At 39.5% G+C, this 6,000-nt stretch overlaps 1 pseudogene across 1 annotated transcript in view; it reads left to right on the top strand.

Moving 5' to 3' along the window:
• Nucleotides 1-4,477: 4,477 nt before the first annotated feature.
• Nucleotides 4,478-6,000, top strand: part of LOC145469940 (uncharacterized) — a 35,164-nt pseudogene continuing 33,641 nt past the window's right edge. The window contains exon 1 of the transcript XR_014042402.1: nt 4,478-4,980. The product of XR_014042402.1 is annotated as an uncharacterized LOC145469940 (transcript). The remainder of the gene's footprint in view (nt 4,981-6,000) is intronic.

Here is a 6,000-nt window from a genome sequence, read left to right as displayed (position 1 = left end):
TAAGCCACACATGTCAATCATCATCCTCTGGGGAATCGACGGGTTTGCTCACAGAGCACTTTGATTTGTTGAGCGACGTCGTCGTCGTCATCTGTACGCGCCTACGAGTAATACTGCTAGCCATTTTTACCATGAGAAAAGCAGGGGTTTCTATGAGTATGGGGCTCCGCTTGGTCGCCCTTTGGGCCCCCAGAACTCCGCCAAAAAAGAGTTCAAGACAGGAAAGGATCGTCTGCAAACACTCCATTGACAAGACCATCTACAATTCTCTACATGTTGTTTCTCTTGTCAATTGCATGCAGTTTAATTCAAAAATGCGGAAATGTTGTTATTTCAATAAAACGCAATTTCCCGAAAAACGCAAAAATTAGTACCCAGCGCTAGCAAGAAAATAGTGTTTTACAATCGTTACAATTAGATCCCGAAAAATGTAAAAACAATCACCGATTCGCAGAAATAAACTCCCGCCACCCGTGCAAAAATTTAGTGCCACACGGTAAAGTTTCCAGGACTTCTAGCAGCATTCATTCTCTGGCATTTTAGCACCTGTGGAATAATGTCGCTGGCGAGATCATGAAAGCTTAAACTCCAGCGTTTTAAACTTCATACGATTGACTTCGAAACCTTTTTTTGATATTTTTCTGTTGTAACTTGCATATTTGCCAGATTTGTTATTTAATTTTGATTTCTTAGAGCTCATCTTTGAAATATGGTTTCATGTAAGTGTGAAAGTTATCTCAGTGACAAGACACAAGACCCAGCCGGGAAAAATCCCACATAGCTTCTTTATCTCTAAACTAGAAAAAAGAATCGTAAGAAAATACCTGTATTTCCTGTTGCAGCTGCTGATAAACCTTTGAAAAACAAACACGTTTAAATTTAATGCTTCTAGGCTAACTTACGCTTGTAAGTCGTCCGGAATGTTTTGCGAGCGTTTGTTTCAGTTTTGGTTTGATTCTGTCGCTGAAGAAAGTGCTAGAGAAATCGAAATGATTTTTGGCATATAGCGGCCTCAAATTCAACAAGAAGATCTGTTAGATCTTATAACCGCGCTTTTAAAATTTAACTGTTTTCTTAGTACTACAGTCGCAACGCAGTGCATATTCCAAAGCAATCTTTGATGATTCATTGATTACTGTAGACATCACAGCACTTGATCAACATAAACTCTATTATCGCACCATCAGTCGTAGCCGTTGTGACATCTCCGATGACGTAATAGTCTTAATCTGGAAGTTTCTTCGGGATATGTATGGGCATGAAGATACGAACACTATTACAAACCGCTTTCTTTCTTTAAAGTCACGATTAAATTTAATTGTTTTTTTCCCTTGAGTTAAGGGTTAGCAAAGAAGTCACACGAGTCACATAATTCAAGAATTGCGTTATCTACGGCTATCTTTAGTACGGTGGTTATTTCCCTATCAATGACGTAATCTTTGCACGTTCTGACACGTTCTTTGCTTGGCTTCCAAACATTTAATTTTCTTTCCGATCTATGAACTCGCTGCGATGAAACAGTCAAAGGATTTACTTCATTTGCCTAAAACCGCAAGAAATACTCGCAAAATTACAAATAAATTAATCACCGTCGCTTCTGCCGAAATAAACTTGCAAAGTAAACACGATCTTATTTGTCACGTAGCGAAAGTGAAAGCTGCAACGTCAGCGCATTCCATGGCTGACGTAATACCTTTTTTCAGCGTATTTATTATTCCCTTTAAATCCAACGCTTTGATAAAGCGAAAAGAAAATATATTTTACCCACAAAAAAGAAAACAATATCCGTAAAATTGTTCGTGTGTTTATGTTTTAACAGCTTCTGGCGGAAAAACATCACACGTTGCGTGACTCAAAGTTTGGCCGAGCGGAGGTCTGCGTCTGGTCACCGACAAAAAAAATACAAAAAAAAATAATAAACCTCGGGTAAACCTAGAACCGCGCTCGGCCCATGGCCGCGCGGTTAATTACTCGTGAAAACAGATGTAATGTTTGCTTTTGATGCGTTTTGGCTTAGAACTCTCGTATTTTGAAATTCTGACCTCGCTTAGCGAGGTGACAAATGTCAGCTAAAAAGTTCCTGCCACCGTGGGCGCCGCGCCGAGGACTGAAACAGTTCCATAAAATAAATTTGCTTTTTTATTTTCCTTCACAAGCGTATATTAATACAAAATGTGCAGTTCTTTCTTCGCTTAGAGTACTGCCTTAGTCATGATGCGGATTGAGGGTGAAGAATACTATTTCTCTTTTTCGTTGGCGATTTCATACCGAAGCGGTCACGTACGGACTGTGTACGGATACTAAAACGTTTTCAGTTTGCTCATTTTGCAAGAAAAGTTTTTTCTCAAGGAATAAAACTCAGCGGAGAAAGGACGTAGTTACATCACTACGGTTTTCTATACAGGCTCCTCGCAAGACGTCGCCTGCAATTTACTAAATTGTGCCCTGGAAGAACTTTTCACCTGGTGTGTTAACAACCGCCTTACGCCACATCCTGGCAAGTGCGAGGTAATGTTTCTCTCCAAAGCTCGGCTTATATTGGTCCGCTGCCTGCCATTTATATCGGCAAGTCCATCATTGAAAACAAGGCTACGGCCAGGCTTCTGGGTGTCAGACCTTGGATCAAAACCTGAGCTGGATACCTCACCTGAAAGAAGTCATTAAAAACTTTGCAAACAAATTGAGCCTCCTGAAGAAATCCAAGTTTCTACCCAGTCATGTGTGCGAGTCACTTTACGTAAAGGTTATCCAACCATCCATTACGTACGCGATGCCCGTCTGGGGCGGGGTTAATCAGACAGAGTTATTTAAAACATTGAAAGACAACATTGCCGTGCTGCTAGAATTATTTTTGGCTTTCCACCGGACATGCCAACAGTTGACGTTTTAGCTACCGTTAAGTGGAACACTTTAACATATATGTATAAACGTTCTTTAATTAAACTTTTTTTCAAGGGTTATCATGGCATGCTCCCTAGCACTTTGGCTGAAGAGTTGATTATCCACGGCGACAGACCTTCTTCACGACTGAAGCATGGGCTGATAGTACCGAGTTTTGCCTCAAAATACGTTAAAAACTCCATTTCCTATAGAGGGGCTGTCCTCTGGAACGCTATAGGGCGAACTAATAGATCGATACTAGAGAGCACAGACCTGAAATCTTTTTTGAAGAATGTTGTTAATTGTAACACTTTTAAGGAATTTAATTTTAATGTTTTAGCCCCACAAATAATTAACAAAAGATCGGAGAATTTTATTTATTTTTAACTATTGATCTGATTCGTTGTTATCAAAATTATATTTTTTATAAGAATTACTTAATTCTTGTATTAATTTTTTTTATTAACTGTATTAATTATTTATCTATTAATTGTAGTTATTTTATGTATCTTATTAGTACACGACCCCACAAGCTTGTTAGCTTTGACGTCTTTTATCGTGTATAAATAAAGGTTGTATGTATGTATGTGTGTAATATAATTTAAAGAAATCTCGCCATAGTTAAACTAAAACTGGATGAAACGACAGGCGATGCGATAGTCTTTTCAGAGGGCTGAAATGCGAAAGAAAAGGAAATCAGTTCACTGTCACTAGCCTTACTACAGCAGACGGGAGCAATATTTTTTTCTTGTATCCGAGTACATCGTAACTGTTCCTCCGCCGATTCTGGAAATATTTTCTCAGATAATTCCCTTGAAGAGTCTCTGTGGTCTAAACCTTCCACCGAGGTTCTTCGCAAATCACATCGAACAGGCCGTTGTTTAGCTTCTCAAATATGTCACAAACAGGCAATTTTCTACCAAATGTGCTCCTCTAAGTTAGGGCGATAATGAATCTTGTCGTTAATAAATGTCGAATAATCCAGACAGATGTTTCGGATTATAAAGGATTGAAGAGCGAAACCATTTGACAACAGCAAGTTGTAGACTTTCGTGGACCACGGTCCAGAGAGTTTTTTTAAAAAATGACTGCGTTAGTTAGCTTACTTATATCCGAATTTTAGATCGCTTTAACCAACACAAACCTTTAATCGAATATGCAGTTCCTAGCTATGATTACTGAATTATGTGAAGCAAACTAGAGAGAGATAAGAAATGGTGGCAAAGCGAGAAATAAAGAGGGTAAGAGTTTTGGGAAGCGGGCCGCACACCCCCGCCCAATTTTTCTAGGAGTACCCCGCCCCCCCCGCCTCCCCCGGTTGAGATTCACCACATGATGGTGCGAGTAAGTGTAAGATTTCGACTCTAAGTTGCCTTTGAGCATGACAAAAAGCTCACTGTCGACCTGACAGCTTACCCAGCTGGGCGATGTTTTTATAAGATGAAAACAAATTTTTCTTGTAAGTTTGTTTGCCGCTGAAATGGCTTACCTTTGTGAAGTAAGTTTGTTCAGGACGTCACTGAGTGAGGTTTTGCGTTTAGATGTCTTAGATCGTAGGAATTACAGAATCTCTTCAGTCAAGGGACCATGATCTCTCTAAAGAATCTTTAACATGATCAATACATTTTCTTTTTTAGTTGAAAAAAGTACATGAAGCCGATCTGGGGCCTGTTTCTCGAAAGCCCCGGAATCTTTTCGGGCCCGAAAATCCAGTTTTAGTTAATCGGTATTTAAAGACAGAGAGTTGTATACGCCTGAAACTTCTTGTATGAAGAGAACCTCTGTTCGTATTTAGAATACATGAATAAAACAGCTCTGTAGTCTTAGGTTTGAGACTTTGCCACGGCTTTTCGGGACCTTCGAGAAATGGGCCCCAGGAGCCCGAAGTTCCAAGGAGTTCCCGCTGACAATTCCCGTGTGCAGGCTTATGAAAAGCGCGGGAAAATGTAAGATCAAAGGTCACCAAGTTCGTCACAACAAACGTGACATTTCATGTAAACAGGGTGGCTGAGATCTTCTGGCGTGCATTTCTGGCGACTGTTTCTCGTTTAGAGTACATTTCTACCTTCTTCAGATATGATAATTTAAAAGAGTTGTCCGGTAAGTGTGTTACTGGTGATATTCTACATAGTTCTCGACTTTCAAGATGAAGTTTACAACGATGCTGAACCCGCATGTCGGAGTTGGCGTATTTGCGTCAACTAAAATTCACATGTTTGTTGGTTGGCTTGCGAGGGATTGAAAACAGAATTTTTCGACAGAAATTGATTGAGGAAGCTATAAAACCGTTATAAGTTTTAACAGTGTTTTTCTCGAGCCAAGTATTTCAGGTCCTAGGTCTCTTAAACACAAGAGCTTTGTTCGTTCATTTCTGCTTACGTTTGCTAAAGTTACATGTACACTGGATGTTATGGGAGAATTATTAACAGGGCAGCAATCTTCAAACTTCCTCCACGTTGAGTCATAGATTAGAATATTTAATTTACTTCTGAAGAAGTTAGAAGGCAGGGACAAGTTTTTGTTTTCAAGCGCGTTTTCAAGAACGAGGAGGCATAAACAATTTTAACAATATTACTATTGGTTGAGCTTGATCAAAATATCGTGATTTGTCAGTGGCGAGCAGATCAACTATTTGTCGAAGCCGAAAACTGAGGCAAATAATTGATCAGCGAGATACTGACAAATCACGGCTTTTTGCGATAATGAGTTCAATAATCACTGTTTTATCATTCCATTACCGAGTTTGTTTTCACATTTTTAAAACTCACTCTGACAGCTCGGGGAAGCAATGTGTCATTTTTACCCCTAGAATGTGTTACAAGAAACTTTCTTACCAGAAGACGTATTTGCAGCAAACAACATTGGCCGTTTTTACACCTAAGTCGCATTATCCTTCTGGACGAACTTGGGCAAACATTTGTAGTTCATCTGGTTATGCGTCTCTATTATAAAGACGGGCACAAAACATATGCGTCTAGACAAATATCTCTCTTACTGTGTCATTCAAGAGGCATTTTGAAGGATAGTTCGTCTAGATGCATAATGCATCTTGTGCCCATCTTTATATATACTAGAGAGGCATAACCAGACAAGCTACTGATGTTTGCCTGCATTTGTCCA

Source organism: Orbicella franksi, chromosome 15 (genome assembly GCF_964199315.1).
Source record: "Orbicella franksi chromosome 15, jaOrbFran1.1, whole genome shotgun sequence".
NCBI lineage: Eukaryota > Metazoa > Cnidaria > Anthozoa > Scleractinia > Merulinidae > Orbicella > Orbicella franksi.
This window is presented reverse-complemented; position numbering and strand designations above follow the sequence as displayed.